Below are 19,071 nucleotides of genomic sequence, written 5' to 3'. Positions count from 1 at the left end.
TCAACGAAACCGGGCGGGGCCAGCAGCGAGAGAGGGCGACTCACCTGTGGCCCGGCTGCCCATATATGGACTTTTCCGGGCGAAACGACGAATTGGAGGGGGAGGGGGGAGGCGCACCTGAGCTGGACGAGGTGGCCTCTGAGGTCATGCCCAGCCCAGGCAGGGAGCGTCCGTGTGAAGAAGCGCCCTGAGCTGGCTAAGGCGCTGCGTTCGTCGGTTGCTGCCGCCGTCGTCGTCTTCTGAGGAATACTTGACGACGTGGGTTGTGTACCTAAGCCCAATATGTGCATAATCTATAATTACGTTGGTATAAAATATAAGTATACATAACTTGCCAGCAGGTTGCTATTTTCACATTTTAGGAATGGGGAAATTGGGACTTGTTGGCAGGTATGATTATATAGCACCTAATGTAATATGTATAAGCCACCTTGAGTGGCGCATCGGGGAAATGCTTGACTAACAAGCAGAAGATTGCCGGTTTGAATCCTTGCTGGTACTATATCGGGCAGCGATGATATAGGAAGGTGCTGAAAGGCATCCTCTCACACTGCGCAGGAGGAGGCAATGGCAAACCCTTCCTGTATTCTACCCAGAGGCGTAACTAGGGAAAACGGCGCCTAGGGCAAGCACTGAAATTGTGCCCCCCCCATACATCTGACATGCATCTTTCCGAAAACTTTTATTTTACCATAATTACCTCAAAAATTACCAAAATAGCCAAAAATGCAGAAAATACAACTCACGCTCATTAATTTTTTAATTAGCAAATTATGACATGCCTGAAAATCATAACTGGACCCTCCTTGCTTTCATTGATACAAATTGGTCTATGATGCTATCGAAGTCCGTTTTGTCAGTTTCCTCTCTCTCTACACTCAGCAGAGCAAGATCACAGAGTCTGCCTTGACCCATGGAAGCTCTCAGATAGGAAAGTATCAGCTTTAACTTGCTGTATGATCTTTCACAGCTAGCAATGGAAACTGCAATGGTCAGCATGATCTGAATAGCAATGTGGAGGTTGGGAAAGACGCTCTCATCTCCATATTGAACTATAAATTCGAGAAGCTTGCTACTCTCATGTTGGTCCGCGCTGCTAGCAACATTCTGCAGTCCAAAATTTCATCATAGAGCTCCACATCAACATCAGAGCTCTACCAAGGACAACTACAGGGATCTGTGGTTGCCAGGAGTTGACAGCGACTCGGTGGCATGCTTTACCTATAATCAGAGGCGTAACTAGGGAAAATGGCGCCCGGGGCAAGCACTGAAATGACGCCCACCCGCGCCACAACATACTACATTATACTTAGGTTTTTCCTCACAAGCGCCCGCCGCCGCCAAGCCAGGCCACTGACTGGCCGCCAGGCGCCAGCAAAGCAATGGGGGGGCGCGGGCGGCATGGAAGGGACCGCTCGTGGGGGATGGGCTGCCTACGCGCTCCCTTGACTGCTGCAGCGCTGCTGCACTGAGCAGGAAACATTTGTATTAACAAAAAATTAAAAAAAAAAATTTAAAAAATTGTCATGTCGGCGCCCCCCATGTGACCAGAAAAGATGGCGCCCGGAGCACATGCCCCCCCTGCCCCCCCATAGTTACGCCTCTGCCTATAATGTTAACACTTTTGTATATTTTTGTTATAAATAAAGTATGTCTTAAATGGTGACACCAGGGGGAAAAATTGAAAGAGGGCGAAGAAGGGGCAAGTGCATTTATGGGTGGACGAGCTGTGTCCCACATAGTAGATTTCTGAAACAAAAATCGGGGGTGGGCCAGCCACTTTTCTGGGAGGAGCACTTGCTACCCCTGGCTGCCTTCTGGAGCAACCTTTGAGTTAAATCAAGACCTAATCCAACACCCAGGCCATTGCACCACGCAGTCCACCCTTTTCTAGCCTACTTTCCAGCAGGCTTATGAGATCACCCGGCATTCTGTGTGTGTCCGTCTGTGTGTGTGTCCCCTCCATCAACTTCGCAACGCTTTGATCAATATGAGCCAAATCAGGTACAGTTGTAGGGACACCTCAACAGCATCATTTGTGATGATGTCATCTACCTGATCCAAGATGGCGGATGTGTAAACTTTTGAGACACAAGTGGGCTAACTTGTGAACCGCCTAACCGATTTGAACCAGATTTGCTACAGCTGTAGAGATACATAGGGATGTCCTAATGGCATAGTGTGTGATGATGTCATTCACTCCAATTCAAGATGGTAGCTGTGTGAACATCTGAGGTGCAAGCGGGCTAATTTTTGGACTGCCTAACCAATTTGAACCAAATTTGCTGCACCTGTAGGAACACATAGGGACACCTCAATGGCGTAGTTTGTGAATATGTCATCTACACCAATACAAGATGGCGGATGCGTGAACGTTTGAAGCGCATGTGGGCTAACTTGTGGACTGCCTAACTGATTTGAACCAAATTAGGTACAGTTGTAGTGAGTGACACACAGGGGCAGCTCAGTGGTGTTGTTTGTGATCATGTCATCCACCCTGATTCAAGATGGCGGAACCATAAACTTTTGAGGCTCAAGAGATCTGACTTGTGGACCTCGATTTGCACCAGATTAAGTCCAGATGTAGAGACAGTGAAAGGAAAGTAGACTGATTAGTTCTTACTAGAAAAACTTGTATTTATATATGGGGAGTCAGGACTGCCTAAGTACTACCAACACTTGCATAAGCTGCTTTCAGCTCTACTGAACACTCAGGGTGTGACAGATAAGATGGCTCCTCTCCACAGGTCCTAATCTTTCTTTTGCATTCAGAAGTGAACATAAACAAGATTACCATTCCAGGTGTCCAGTTCTTCACTTGCAGTGTCCTTGGTTTCTTATTTGCAGTACAGAAGTGCAGGTTTAAAGAGGACAAGCAAGACATAAGTAAATCAACATACAGCTAACCAAACAAGGCATTCAAACACCAAAGACAGAACCTTGTGACATGTTAAATACTAATGACAGAACCTTGTGGCATGTTGTAATATAATAAGCTTTTGCTACAATACAGCTTGTATCACAATACATATGTCAGTCTTTAAAATGCCATAAGTTTGGTTTTTAAGATGTATTTACTGTAATGGACTAACTAATGGCACAATCCTATGCTTGTTTACTTGAATGCCCCAATAGTACTTGCTCCCAAATAGGCTTCAGTTCTTTGCACACTTGACAGGTACTGAAAAATGGTCAAGGAATTGAAATTTGACCACCTACATCCTGGAATAAAAGTTTTGGGCATTCCCAAACCAGACATGCATACCAAACAGGAGGCTGTTCCCTTTGAGCTACTCTCAACTGATGCAAGTCCAAAGGTTGTGGAAGAGCACATAATGAGGTCATTAACACAATCAAAACCTGTGTTTTACCTGGGTTTGGGAGCTGTGTGTGTTCCCCGTTTTCAGTTTTGTGGAAGCAAGGTAGGAGGAAAACCTGGGTAGAAGTGATTGTGCTACCCAGGTTTTCCCCCTATCTTGCTTCCACACAAGTCCCAAGATCAGTCCCTGGCCTCTCCAAAAAAAAGGCTCTCAGGTAACACAACTGCCTGAGATCATGAAGAGCCACTACCCATTAGAGTAAACAGTAGTGGGATAGATGGACCACTGTTGATTCAACAGAAAGTACCTTCATGTGTTCAGGTACATCCAATTTATGTGAATGCCTTGAGGTTCATTAGAAGGTCATTCCCCTGATTTCTTCCATGGAACAGAAAGTGTTATCCAGGGGCGTAACAAGGCTGGAGCGGACCCAGAGACAAAATTTTAAAATGGGCCCCTCGCTGATACACGCAAACACACACCACAATATATAGTCATGTGATATGCCTCTGGGGGGGGGGCCTCGAGGCATGGGGGCCCCCAGGCAGCCGCCTCCCCTTGCCTAATGGTAGTTACGCCCCTGGTGTTATCTGGTCACTGCTAAGCACCAAATCACAAAGATTATAACCTTCTAAATGGGGATGAACATGTGGTGGAGGTGCTGTGAAACAAGGCTCCCTGGCTCACTTCCATGCCCCCACCTCTGGTGTTTAGGGACGTGTGATTGCCTTTTACACTTTAGGCTTGTAGACATGGCTGCCAGCAGGGTAGGAGAAGTGCCCAGCTTGGGTAGGAGAGTCGAGTGAGCTCCCAATTTATACGCATGAGCTTGCAAGCCTCAAAGTAGGCGGCAGGGAGATTGATCATGTGCAAGGTGGGTGGCAGCTGCACAGGATCCCCACTTTTTTTTTTTATCAAGGTAGGAGGAAAAGCCATCATACCCGCTGCCACCTCACACATGATCCATCACGCTCCCCTTCTCCTACTTTAATTTTTGCAAGCACATGTTTGAAAATGGGGAGCGCACCCAACTCTCGTACCCAAAGCTAGGCGCTTCTGTCCTGCTAGCAGGCAGATGAACAAGACCTTTATCTATTTACTGCAGAAACACTGGTGTAATCACAGCAAGTACATTTCCCTCAAGGTGTGAAATTTTCATATACCAATTATAGAAAGCCAGAAAGAATAAACCTGAAACAGATGAAACAAAAATGCATATTCCCCAGATCACATAATAAGTTGCCACTCCATCCTTTCCTTCTGCCCCTAGTTCTATAGAATTCCAAGAAAGGCAAATATTTATACCTGAGATACAAAGAGATTGTACCTTTAAAAAGCAGGAATTGTAATTGCAGTATATGATGAAAAGCACAATACAAATGACAAATGGTCATACTAATAATGGAATTGCAAGGGACAAAAATATTTTCCAGATCCATGGAACCCTTAAGGAAGGAAAGAATACATTCCCACTGAACAAATTTATCCCCGAGTTTCATGAAGCATCATAGAACATATGCAAGAACACATCTTTTTACTCACCTTGTTTAATCCAAAATAGCAACATCCCAGGATGGGAATCTACTCTGTTACTATTTTAAGTCACTTGAATTGTCAGTTGAGGATTGTCTTAGAAGGAATTGGAAACAAAACAGTAAATCATCAGCAGATATTTTCTGTCTTCCCCACATTTCTTTCTGATCTCTTACTTTTAAAAAGAGATTTTCTTTTCCTGTTTCCTGTGCATGGAAATATAAGTGAGCAGGAGTTATGGGTGCAAGGAATATATATCAAGTTATATGTGTTATCCTAAGAAATCTTATTAAATTATTAAACAGGGTTATTTAGGTGCATTGAAATTCCCTGTCATGAGGATTGTGAATACTAGAGTGTTTGCTGAGTAGTGACAACTTTCTGTTAAGTGAGTTTGTGTATGTGTGCCATGTTTGCAAGGGTTTTTTAAAAAAAAAATGTAAAACATTTCCCCCCAGAAAAATGTGTATACATAATGTGCAGTATGGACAACCCAAGGTAACAGAGGTCTTCCAGTGCCAATAAACCAGGTAGCTTTCCCTGAGCTCAGAAAGCTCTTTTATGTTCAAACAGTGCCTGAAAACTATAAAGCATTGCCTGTTTTATGTTCATACAATGCCTACCTACACAGGAAAGAGAGGGGAGCAGCACCAGGAAAGAACTGATCCTCAGGAAGATAGGAGAGGGAGAGAAGTAAAGGGTTAAGGGTGAAGCCTAGAGTGGGGGAGAGATGGCTCAACGTCACTAGCAATATAAGGAGTGCATAGTCCTTGTTGGCCAGACAGAGGAAACTGTTACTCATTTGTTTTCTATGTGGTTGCTGGGAGAAATGTCACTCACGTTTTTTTTAATGACATGTTTTCTCAGAGAGTTTGGAAATCCCATTCTTGTACATGACACTTTCTTTGGTTTCTTCATTATCCCTGGTGATGTGATTTAGAGAGATTGGCCTGACGACCTGAATTACACATCTTGTTTCACACAAACTCCAGACAACCCTGATCCTGACACAGAGCCAGAAATTGCATATGCCATTTAAAGCATTTTGATGATCACTCAGGAATCTTTCCTTCCTTCAGTGGCATCACCACCATTTACAAGTTAGGCTTTCCCTGCTGTTAATATTATTACAGCTGGTTTGGGAATAGACATTCCCCCCACCTGCCTATTCTAGATATGAGACCAGACTGCCATCTGACTAGATTTGGGCGCCATCCCACGCAAAGCATCATTAGGGGGTGGCCCATGGGGCTTGGGTCCCCCATGAATGACTCAGAGCCCCAAATCTCATCAGCTGCTGGCTGCTTGATTGCAACAATAATTTCTTGTCTCTATCTCCATACCAAAAGGTGCTGTGCTAGGGACCAAACACAAGCTTTAGCCCCAAATACAGCACTTGTCTCCTCCAGTTTCCTTATGGGGAGGAGTCGAGACGTAATTATCAAAAGGAAGGCTGTGGGCCTGGGGCCTGGCTATTTTAAGCATCTAGCAACTTCCCTATACCCCAGCATCAAGAGCTGGGAACTAAGTCAAAAGTCTTGAATGTCACTCTGCACTACTGCCCCCTGTGGTATGCCATGGGTACTGCAAATCAGAAGGTTCCCTGTTAAGAATATAAGAACAAGAACCCTGCTGGATCAGGCCAAAGCATCCTGTTTTACACAGTGGCCCACCGGAGTGCTTTCCAGATTACACACTACAACACTGGCACTTTACTTTGGCTTGGCAGGATCATACTGAAACCTTGAATAACAGGAAAATACTGCTTTTTTGCAACATTGTAGCAATTGTAGCACTGCAACGCAAAGAGAAAACCCGAAAAAAGGCATCGGAAATGTGAACGGCACCTTGCTGACAATGCAGGGACTGCAGTGTCGAAGCACAGCCAGTATGGAAGCACACTTAATGAACACGCAGTGTAGCATGTAATCTGGAAAGTGCCTAGGTGCCTCTGAGAAACCCACAGAAAAGAGCTGAGGGCACGCCCTCCCTCCTGCTGTTGCTCCCCTGCATCTGGTATTTAGAGGCTTCTTGCCTCTGAGGCTGGAGGTACCCTATAGCCACCAGACGAGTAGCCATTGATAGACCTGTCCTCCATGAATTTGTCTAAGCCCCTTTTAAAACCATTCAAGCTAGTGGCCATCACCACATCCTGTGGAAGAAAATTCTATATTCTCTGCCCTGCGTGAAAAAGTATTTACTTCTGTCAGTCCTAAATTTCCTGGCCCTCCGTTTCATGGGATAACCCCTGGTTCTAGTGTTGTGAGAGAGGGACAAATTTTTCTCTCTGTCCACTCTCTCTACTCCATGCATAATTTTATAACCCCTATCATGTCTCCCCATAGATGCCTCTTGTTCCAAATTAAAAAGCCCCAGGTATTGTAGCTTTGCCTCATAAGGAAGGTGCTCCAGGCACTTGATCATCTTGGTTGCCCACTTCTGCACCTTTTCTTGTTCTCTAATTGCCTTCTTAAGATACAGTGGCCAGAACTGTACACAGTACTCCAAGTGTGACTGCACCATAGTTTTGTATAAGGCCATTATAATATTAGCAATTTTATTTTGTATACGGGCATTATAATATTAGCAGTTTTAATAGCCTGCTAACTTGGCAAAGAGGCACCTTTTAACATGGCGATTCTCTTTATTTAGCAGGGGGAGAGTAACTGGCCCTATCCACCCACAGCACAGTACCTCCAGTGACTGTTGCTGGTGTCTGTCATGTTTTGATAGACACCCCTCCCCCAAGAAATAACTAAAAAACCTCACCAACCATGGATACTCGGGTTGTGGTTGGCAAGACCTGTCACAAATTCCCATTCGCATATGAATGGGACTTGAACTTGAACTACTCAAAACTGCAGTTGGTAAAACTGTGGTTCACAAGGGATGACTGTAACTCAGTTAGTGAGGCAAGATTTGCCCTTGCAGAAGCCATGCTGGTTCTCCTTCAGCAAGGCCTGTTCTTCTATATGTTTAACAATTTTGTCCTTCAGTATGCTTTCCGTCAGTTTACCTGGCACAGAAGTTAAGCTAACCAACCTGTAGTCTCCCAGATCCACCCTGGATCCATTTTTGAAAAATGGAGTTATATTAGCTACTTTCAAGTCCTCTGGTAGAGCGCCTGTCTGTAGGGACAAGTAGCATATTTTTCTAGGAAATCAGCAATTTCACATTTGAGTTCCTTCAAAACTCTTGGGTAGATGCTGACTGACCCTGGCAATTTGTTAATTTTTCATTATCCAAGACAGTTTAGAACATCCTCTCTTGTCTCCTGAAACTGGCCCAATATTTCTTCAGCCTCCAAGCCTGAGAAGCTCACCTCTGGATCAGGTATATGATCAGTATCCTCCACCACGAAGACAGATGCAAAGTACTCATTCAGCTTTTCAGCAATCTCCTTATCCTCTTTAATAATCCCTTTCATGCCCACATCATCTAAGGGTCCAACCTCCTTCATGGCAGGTTTTCTGCTTCTGATACATTTAAATACGTTTTGTTGTTCCTCTTGATACTTCTAGCTATATGCTCCTCAAATTCTCTTTTTGCATCCCTTATTGTCTCCTTGCATTTCTTTTTCCAGAGTTGATGTTCCTTTCTGTTCTCTTCATTTGGACTGGACCTCCATTTTCTGAAGGACGTCTTTCCCCCTTTTATAGCTTCCCTGACCTTACTTGTTAGCCATGCTGGCATCCTCCTGAACTTGGTGGTACCTTTCCTCCTTCTTGGTATAACCTGTTGGTATACATGGACCCCTGTTCTGTGATCCTTGGGCACCAGGATGACCCCATCTACCCAGACAGTCCCTTGGCTCACCCAAAACTAGAACTATAAAGGTTTCCAGATCAAGCTGGGATTTTGCTTCAGCGACAGCAGCAATCTCAACTGTTAATCAGTGGGATGGAGATTTAGTTTTAAATTCTGCCTTGCAGTGTTCTTAGTTCTATAATTCCATATTGTAACTTTTTATTATATTATCATCATCATTATTAGACATCTTAGACAATTTTGAGGGGTGGGAATATTTAGTGGCATACAGATGCAGAGACGTAAATATAACTGTGCTCTGATTCTTTGTCCTGTATCCCAATGCTGGCACACAGTCTTAATTTCCTGCACTGTTTTGCCCTCTGCTCTCCACTGAAAATGACACCTTTGAGGAAAAACCTTGTTGGTTTCTCTCTCTCTCCCTCTCCCTGTGTTATAACTGAGTTACTACTTTTCACTGTTGTTATGCATATGTATGTACTTTGGAAGGAAATCTGCCTTCCCTCTTTTTCTCTAAGTGGTGAAGGTAAGTCACGTTCAAGGTTCATTTCTTATCTTTATGCTGCTCACCTTTCTGAGTTCCAGAGACCTCAAATATTGATTGAAATGTCAGAGAGATTACTGTTTAAAAAAAAAAGTGAGGCACAGCAAATTGCAAATCCAGGTTTGCCTCTGGTTTAAAATGATTTTTAAAAATACGAATGTTACTGCCTATAAATAACTTCACTTGATCATTGAGATTTTTGCTCCTTTTGCTGAAAGCTGCACTATGCTTGCTAACTGGTAATTAATGTCAATATGAAAAATATAAAATAAAAGAATCCTGAGACACATTGAAATTATTCAATTGAAGCCGAGATGCTGTGTTCAAAGTACTCCTGTTGGAATAAATTGGACTCCAGGCAAGCAAGCATTAAAATGGGAAGAAAAAATGAAACAAATCTGCAGAAGAGACAGACTTCTCTGGTGTTGGTGCAAATCTGCAAAATTAATTCCCACGGGCCTTAATTGCCACAGTCCTCACTATATAAACTTCTTTATGTTCGTCTCATATTTAAAACTATTCTTCTAAAATGTGTTTGTGGGGGGAGGTAACCTAAATAAAAATATCCACCTTTCTCCTCCCTATCCACAGAATCTCTCTTCACAAAAGTCATACCAAAAGGAAACAATACAATGTATGCATCATCTTCACTTGTGAGCAGGTGAGAGGAGAAAATAGTTTGCACTTGTTAAAGACGTATCTTCACACCCTGCCCAGGAAAGCCTGCTGTACAACATTTTTACTCTTTTTGCTATTATAATTAAAACACGGTTGGAAATAGCTTTCCCTGGGGCTGGCTAGCTGGTTTTGTTTTTGTAATACTGCTGCTAGTGACTTTGATGTCTCTTTCTGTATTTGGGTTGTTGGTTTTGTTTCTGTGCTTTTTAATTTAATGTTATTGTAATAGTAATATTATTTATATTTATTTTTTCACCAAAACGTTCACAAGGCGGTTTACGTTGCAAAATGAATGAGAAGGGTGGACATACTGCACAATGGTACCTCCACTTAGTAATGCTGCATGCACACAAGCTGTGCAAATGATGCTGCATGAAAGCACGACCATTAGAAACAGTGGATTTACACTTGTATAATGTGATTTGCACAAGTTTTGCATTTGGATAACTTGAATGCATGCACTGGTACTAGGCTGCCATCCCATTGTGCAGTACTGTATGCCAGCAAAGGTCATTCGCTGTTCCTCACAATCTCAAAAGAACTTGAGGCTTACATGCCGCAACACCAAATCAGCATGAGTGAATGCAAAATAACCTCTTTTCCAGTAAGCTCTCAGATTTACGACACAGTTGGTTCCTGAAAACTGTGTTTTAACTGAAACATCTTCATTTGGAACCCATTTTCCCATAGGAAACAATGCTATAAATGGGGGTGTGGTTCCTGAACCAAAGCTGGATCCTCTCCCCGGCCTTGCTTCCTGCCGCTGTCAAAACTGGTGGTGTGTTAGTCACATACATACAGACGGATAGCAAAGAGACGGATAGTGGAGAATCCGAAGTTGCCCAACCCTTGCCGCCCTCTCCCTTCCTGGCTTTCTCACTCCATCTCCTCCTCCTTCTGGGAAGTAGATAGGTGGGAAACAAAGGCGGGCAGGAAGCAGGTTGTGGTCTGAGAGCAGGTCAGGCTCTCTTCCTCTGAAGTTCACAGCACAACAGCTGAGCCTGGAGGAGAAGCAGCAGCAGCAGCAGGGAGAACCTCTTGGTTGGGTGAAGTCCCTCCTCAGATGCAGGTGCTGCTGCCACCAGGACTGCCAGGCTCAATGACCATGTGAGCCCTGAGCCACCCTTGCCCCCCCCCACCTCCTCTAGCCCATGCATGACCAGCGGTCTAGCAGAGCCTCCCCTCCTGTGATGGTAAGTATTGTAAAGTTCAAAAAAAAATCTTAAGTGCCATTTGTCTAAACTTGGAGTGTCTCAAGTCTTAAATTGCCTGCATATTTAAAAAAACAAAAAATTCTGCCAATAATTAAGGCCAAGAGTCCAGGCGCAAGATTGCACTACCTGTAACCCAGTCATATTAAAATTCCTGGAGAGCACACTAGGTTACGTTTGTTCCTAGTCAAGCTCTGTGGTTTTACCACATGCCCAGAGAGTTTGCCTCGGAGAAGGAAATCCCACTTGGCTTTATTTTCCTTTTGTCAGGAGATAATCTTTGGGAATGTCTGGCTTCTCCGTTTCTGCCTTGCATTCTGACACCACCAAGCTTGTCATTCTTGCATTCATCTGGGTTCCTAATCTGAGCCACCAATCTGGCCTTGAGGCGACTTCTCCCGGATTCAAGCCTCTGACTTAGCTAGTGCTCCACCTCTCTGCTTGCCACTTGCTTTTATTTCCTCGTCGGCTTTACTCTTTGTCTTATAACACAGTCAACCAGGCCTTGGATCAATGAATGGGAGAAAGTGCAAGAGCATAGTTGCACTCCAGCTCATTCCGGTGGAGTTTATGCAGCTGGATCTGGACCTGAAAGGACTGTGTACGTACGTACACACACACACACACACACACACACACACACACACACACACACCCCTAAACATGCCTGTTGTCATAGCAAACTCTCATACATGCTTTGGTGATAAAGCACTGAAGTAAAAGAACAGGACAGTTTGTCTTGATCCCTTTCATAAGAAGCTATACAGAGCTATGTGCTACTTCAATACATTCATTCAACAAGTTAAAACACAGCAACCACTTCTGTGTATGTTCCTGGGTGAACAGGACCTTTGTAGCACTGATCTCTGTTTCCTCTCACAATTTTGTATGAGTCATTAAAGTCCCTTTGTGACCTGTTTAAGTACTGTGTACCTAGTGCTTTTTAACATGTCAGCCTGAAAAGTTCACTTGGACCTGGCAATATATTGTCAGAAGCAGAAGCAGCATTCTCCTTAAGGTAAACATTCCACCTAGGCATGACCTAAAGGACTGCAAAGTCCATGCTTCTGCCAGTAGAACTGCCTTGATAGTTGAAACCGCCTTGAGAATGTAGTAATAAAATAAATATAAAAGATAGTTGCATTGCCCCACAAAGCCACACATATTATTTATCACTATGCACAGGGGTCAAGAAACCCATTTGTCTACTTGTCTGAAGAGCGAAAAAAATCCTGATGAGTAATGTACCAACACAGCTCAACGAGTACATTTTTTTTGTCTGGCTGGTGAACAGAGCCAATTTTTTAAATGAAACACATTGCCACAGTCATAAGGACGACTGGCACACAATTCCCCATAGTCAGCTATAGATTATAATAATGAGAATTATGTGCACAAGATGTATGCCCAGTTTGCCATGTATACCTCAAACTCCAGCCCTATTCACATACTCTGTTAACACTTGTAAAAGTGTACAATATACACAGGTACAGATCTGTATGTAGCTATAGCTGTTCACACACGATGTTGAACACAAGTACAGCAGTACACTTCCTATTTCCATCAAGCACTTTGAAGAGCCTGTACCCAGGTTCACTTTTAAAATGAGTTCAGGTGCATCCAGTCACACAAAAACCTGTACAACTGTACAGACATCTGGATACTTGTACAACATAATGCCTGAATAGGGCTTATGTATGCTGATTTACTGACTGGCAATTCAAAAGCCCTTCATTATCCTAGACTTCTTTACCTCCAGCTCATCCTTCAAGTTTAGTGTTAGCAGACAGACTCTTGCCTCCCATCAGATGGGAGTCTGATGGCCCAAGCTGCATGCTGCTGCCCCACAACCTGCCTGGCCAAGTACCCACTGCGTGCCCAAACCCTTTCTCTCTAAGCTGAATCATTAGGCTGCTGAGCCCCAAGCTGGAACACCGAACTGTTGAATTCTGGTAGAAATTCTGGGTCCAGAATTTCTAATGAGCTGGAATCACTATCCTTGCCTGTTACTTGCATGGGATTGCCCTGCACAGTCTTAGAAACCAGAGTCCTTGGGTTGTGTAGTGGCTCTCTGCATGGGCTTGAATGGGGCCATTCCTCTGCCTGAGTGCCTGAGAGCCCCTAGACTCCAAGTGGAGAACTTGAGGCTAGATCATTCCCTTTGTGGGCTTGCTGCGAGCTGACCCCCGCCCCCTGCACCTGACTGCCTCAGACTCCAGTGCTTAGTGCCACAGACCTTGATGCCTTGCCAGTAGCAGCCCGTACAAACAGAGTGGGGAGTAGTAAACAGCCCACAAGGGTGGCTCGTTCCCACTCTCCTCTCCCTGCCCTGGCTGCCTTGTTTGGTCTCGCCTCTCCCACCACCATATCATCCCCAGGCATGCAGGCTAGTCATTGGGTTGCTACTGTACCACACCAGCACCTCGCTGCTTCTCCTTGCCTCTGCTTTGGCAACACCTTTGTGAGAGACCCCAGATCTTCTCCTGGTAGGAAATAATCCCCTGGGGCATTGCACACGAACCAGCAGACACAGACAGACTTGAGATTAAACTGCCCTTAATTCTCTCTTCTCAATCCCTTTTCTCCTTCCCCCACCACTCCACCTGCTACACATTCCAACACCTGCTATTGGAACCTTGACTTCCCCTCCCGCCTTATCTGGTCCCTGGGAGTTGCCTTCACTCCCTGTGCAACTGTGACAGTACTAAGGTTGCCAAATACCGCTCTCTGCATTGTTTCTCTGCTTTATCGATAAACCTTGTTTCGAAAGCCTTGTCTGAGTCCACTGCTCCTTTGGGGTACCTTAACACCTGCTTTTGTCTGTGTCCCAACTGTGATCCATTTGCTGTGTGCACCTGTACATTTAGTTTTGTCCTAAATATGTGAAGATACTTTGTTCTGTAAACATGTTTAGTAGTGAAACAGAGAGTTCACTAATGAGGATAATTAAGCTCTTGCTAGTGTATTGCTTTCAGATTATTGCTGGACGATTCATGCAACTTTCTTGAACCTTCGTTTTTTCTCAGGTTTATTGAACTGTCTAGGGTTACCACCATAAGATTTGCACTTTCTAGAACCTTTCTTTCTTTTCTTTTTTTAAAAGTCCAAATGGTCTTTAAAAATTGTCTGGAAGAGTAGTCTAAACAGGGCTAAAAACTACTTTAGACATAAAGGGCAGACTTCTGCTTGCAGAAGTGAATTCCACTTGTGCAAGACGAGGGAGGGATATTTTTAATCAACCCTCTCTTCCCTCTGCTGCCCTCAACATACATCCCTGAGGGTCCACCTCAGATGCATATTATCAGGGGCAGCAGAGGAAAGTGGGAATCTGTGGAAAATGCCCCTCCTCCCTTGCACAAGTGGTACATTCAGAAATGGTTAGTCTGAATGCTGCCCAAGGACTCTTCTTTTAAGAGCTTTCAACTTCTTTCCCCCAAAAGTGTGATACCACTGTATGCATAAATATGATTATACCACTTGAAAGGTGGGGCGGGGGACAGGTTTCTTTAAGGTGCATAGATGGGTTGTACATTGGGATTCTGTTTTTTGGACCCTCCAGACCTGAGTATTGTTACCAAGAGAGCCCATTTGGAAGCTCCCTGGAGCACCTCTACCCTATTCCTGGTTTGGGGCTACAGGCTTGTAGTTCCCACATTTTGCTGTTCAGATCCCATGGGACTGTGAGCTCTCAATTTGGTTTGCATGAGTTAACTCACAGGGCATGTCACTTGGCAAATGGTAACTCTCAAGTCAGAGACACCCCCTGCGCTCGCCCCCTTGAGTGTTTTCAGGTGGGGGTGCCAGAGTAGCCGTGAGTTCATCCAAGCACTATTCTTTTCAGAACTAGCCTGTTATTCTCCCTATGTTGGCACATTGGATCAGGTCAAGTTATCAGCTCCTCAGGAAGGAGTGATAAGAGGTAACAGCTCATCTCCCCTGCTAACAAGCATGTTAATGGCTGGCTCAGGCCACCACTGCTGTCTCAACCACCATGGCCAAAAAGGAGATATTTGAAACTGGCCTATAATTATCCAGGGCAGAGGAGTCAAGAGAAGCCTTCTTTAGCAATGAACTTAGACTGCTTCCTTTCGCTTAAGCGAAGGCTGCCCGCTGCTGTTGTTCTAAATCTCCCATAATCCCCAGCCACAGTGGTCAATATTCAGGGATTGTAGGCGTTGTAGTCCAACCGCAGCTGGAGGGCCCACATTTGTGTTGCCCTGGTTTAAACTATCCTCTGGCTATCCTACATGGAGCATCGACTGTCTTCTCCACCCATTTGGCTAGCCCTCCCCAGGCAGCTTTGTTGTTGTTGTTGTTGTTGTTGTTGTTGTTAATTTGATTTCTATACGCCCCTTCCAAAAATGACTCAGGGCAGTTTACACAGAGAAATAATGGGCCAAGAGCAAGAATCAAAAAGGCAAGTGGCTAGGAACAGAGAGACTTCCAAGAATCTTGTCCATTGCCTTAGGCTGAACAAGTTGAAATGGATTGTAATCAGACGAGCAGAGGCTTGTTCATCACTTTGATCAATACTGCAGATTTGTGGTCACATTTATCAGTACAGTACTGCAGTTCCTCTGGATGTGAGTGATTCTGTCTGCCAAGTGTTAAGCAAACTGGTCACAGCAGGTTTCCAAGGGCTCCTCACTCCACCCCGCCCTCCAGTAAGCTATGATGTAACAAATCTTTCACTTCAGGGAATAGCTCTACTGGCTGACACCGAGCAGAGGCAATGGTGGCAGAGAAATAAGATTTCTGCCCTACCATCACCCTCATACTATAGGTCCCAAAATGGGCTGTAGCCGGTGTTTGGTAGGGTTTGCTATGAGTCTTCTTCCAGAGCCATTCTGCCTCATATATTGGGCAACATCCAGAGCACGTTAGACACGAGTAAGTCCCATCAAAATTAATGGGGTTTGAGTTAATCGTGACTAATTTGTCTCATTGATTAGACACGAGTAAGTCCCATCAAAATTAATGGGGTTTGAGTTAATCATGACTAATTTGTCTCATTGATTTTAATGGTGTTTAGTCATGACTAACTAGTCCAGATTTTGCTCTTGTTCTCAGGGCTTTGTGTCTCCACATTAATTATAAGCATTTCAGTGAATTAAATTTGCATTTGTTTTATGCATAAAACAATGGTCCTGGAGAAAAGGCTTTATTTGTTTCTTTAAAATTATGGATGCATATGTTACAGCAGATATCACCTTGAAAGAGGCATTCCATCTGGAGAAAATCCTCTTCTGTGATTATGCCTGCCACTGAGCGCTTTGTAAGTATTGTATTAAATAATTAACAATTCTGAAAAAGCCTGCTGCCAAATTAAACTTGGACACCCTTTTAAAGAATCAAAAAGGTTTGAAGTGATTAATCTGACTGATTCATTGACGAAATGCTGCAGTCTTGGGTTTGTTTTTGCGACAGTGTTAGCCAGCACTCACATTTCCGCCATCCAAGGATAAGCTGCCAAACGCCTCTGTGAATACACATTTTCTCAGTGGTGGTGTCCTCCAGAGAAGGCAGAAAGAAGGCACCTAAAATATCTGCAGGCACGTGCATTGCCTGCAGTTTGTATATTGTGGTTACTCCTAGTTTAGATTCATGCCTCCTTGTAAAAAATGCTGCTCAGAATATGCCACCTCAGTGTCTTAACCTCACTGGTGGTGCTTTTACAGTGGTAGCAGGAAGGGAGGCACAGGCACCTTCAAAGCAGCATACACCTTGTGCACTGACTTCCCAGCATGGTTGCTCTTGATTAGAGCCATCTTAGACAAATATTTCTGCCTTCTAAAGGAGGACCATTAAGTTTTTTTCATTTGCTACTCTTGTTTGGAGAATACCCAAGATCACATCAAAGGAAGCTGAAGGCTGGTTCCATTACTGCATGTACATCACAAGATTTCTCATTAATGATTACACAGCACTGGATGGCACAGGTGACTGTGTGAACTTGAACCCACTGAAAATCACCATGGTGTTGTTGGTTTTTGTAATGTCAGGTAACATGATCATAGGAACATAGGAAGCTGCCTTATACCAAGTCAGACCATTGGTCCATCTAGCTCAGTATTGTCTACACCAATGTTTCTCAACCGCTGGTCCGCGGACTGGTGCTGGTCCACGAGCTGTTGGGTACCAGTCTATGAGGGTACTGGTCCGTCACACATAGAGGGGTGAGGCCTGGGATCCAGGGAGCCTGGGTGAGCTCTCCAGAGCACATTTCTAGGCAGGCAGCCCTCGTTGCTGGATAGCGTTAATTTAACTTAGACAAACTTTATCTAGCAATGAGAGGTGCCTGGAAATGAGCTCCGGAGAGCTCCCGGTGGTGGCCCCTACTGGCCCAAAATTGTTTTTAGGGGCCTGGGGTTGGGATGAGGGGGACTGCTATACTAACTGCTGGTCCGGGAAACTGCACAAAAAAAATGTACCAATCCATGACTCCAAAAACGTTGAGAAACACTGGTCTACACTGACTGGCAGCATCTTCTCCAAGGTTGCAGGCAGGAGTCTCTCCCAGCCCCATTTTGGAGATGGCAGGGAAGGAACTTGGGACCTTCTACATGGTAGTGTGCAGATGCTCTTCCCAGAGCGGCCCCCTCGCCTAAGGGGAATATCTTGCAGTGCTCACATGCAGTCTCCCATTCAAATACAAACCAGGGTGGACCCTGCTTATCAAAGGGGACAATTCATGCTTGCTACCCCAAGACCAGCTCTCCTCAACAGACAGATCATTCTGTTTGTGGAGCAAAGCCTGGGATGGATCATTCATACATGGGAATCATCACTTACTGCTATGGTGAACATGGAATGTGAAAATCCAGCCCTGACTTTTAGCTGCTTTCCTTGTTAAATTCCAAGAAAGCAGTTGTGTGAACCTGTGACACAGCAGAAGAGAGAATCCGTAGAATAATACCTTAGCCTCGTCTTCTTGTTCCACAGCAGTTAAATGGACTTTGCCTGCAACCGTTGCATTTCTCTCGCACATCTCGCACTGCGCATTTTATTGTGCCAGCTTTTGTGAGAAGTAGTTTTTATGGTTATTGAGTGTATATACTCACTGTACATCATAGCAGGCATTTGGCTCACTACAGAGAGGCAATCAGATTCTCGGAAAGGGAGGGGAATCAACACCGAACTGTTGAGCAAACGTTCATTTCAGTTGCTTTAGGACAGTACTTGGCTTTTGCCAGAACTGAATGTATGTTGCCAAAGGAAAATATAGAGTTCTCCTTGAGGGAATCTGAAATTCTGGACAAAAAAAGCCTTGAAAAATCAGAACACAAATTATTGTATAATAGAGGCAATTTTATATAACATTGATTGATTTATTAAGTACCGTCAAGTCGGTGTCGACTTTTAGTGACCACATAGATAGATCTCTTATATCTTTAACTATGACAAGCCCCAACTCAGCAGAAGCAGATATTTTCTGTCGAGTAAATGCAATGATATGGGCAAGCGTCACCTGCCAAAGTTCTTCTTGTCACACAACTGGTAAAGCACAGGAGCCTTGCCACGAAAATACAGGCCCTCTCCGTAGGGGTCACTGAGCACCTTGCTCTTTTCTTTTTCTTCTTGGCTTTTGCCATTTATTAAACTTTTATTGTGTGTTCTTCTGTAAACTTTATAAGATATACTTTGTCAACATGTGTTAAGAATAGTTATATCAGTGATCCAATATAAATGAATAGGAGCTTTAAGCATTCTCTATCTTGATTGCTCTTGCTGGTTAAAACCGCAGAATAGGCTGATTAAGCACTTGGCAAATGTATATAATTGTTTGTGGAGTTTGTTTTATACAAAACCTGATAAGCTCACTGAAAAAGAGAGACACTCTGCCTGCTGTGCAGCTATTAAGGACTCGGGAGTCCAATCAGAAGGGGGGAAAGTGGCAACCCTATCCAGGAATACAGAAGCAAGAGAGAGCTAGGCAGAAAAGCCCCACCCTTTCAAATTTGCTTGCTGGGTGGAGACCCATTCTGAGTCATGACAGTCCGGCTGGATTTCCCAGCGG

General features: G+C 44.3%; 1 long non-coding RNA gene across 1 annotated transcript; it reads left to right on the top strand.

Moving 5' to 3' along the window:
* Positions 1-83: 83 nt before the first annotated feature.
* On the top strand, positions 84-18,757 carry LOC128322445 (uncharacterized). Its single transcript, XR_008305717.1, has 4 exons — positions 84-258; positions 9,757-9,826; positions 16,255-16,329; positions 18,433-18,757. It is a non-coding gene; the product is annotated as an uncharacterized LOC128322445 (long non-coding RNA).
* Positions 18,758-19,071: the final 314 nt, after the last annotated feature.

The sequence above is a fragment of the Hemicordylus capensis genome, chromosome 1 (assembly GCF_027244095.1).
Source record: "Hemicordylus capensis ecotype Gifberg chromosome 1, rHemCap1.1.pri, whole genome shotgun sequence".
Taxonomy (NCBI): Eukaryota; Metazoa; Chordata; class Lepidosauria; order Squamata; family Cordylidae; genus Hemicordylus; species Hemicordylus capensis.
Note: the sequence above shows the minus strand (reverse complement) of the source record. Positions and strands in the feature narration are given on the sequence as shown.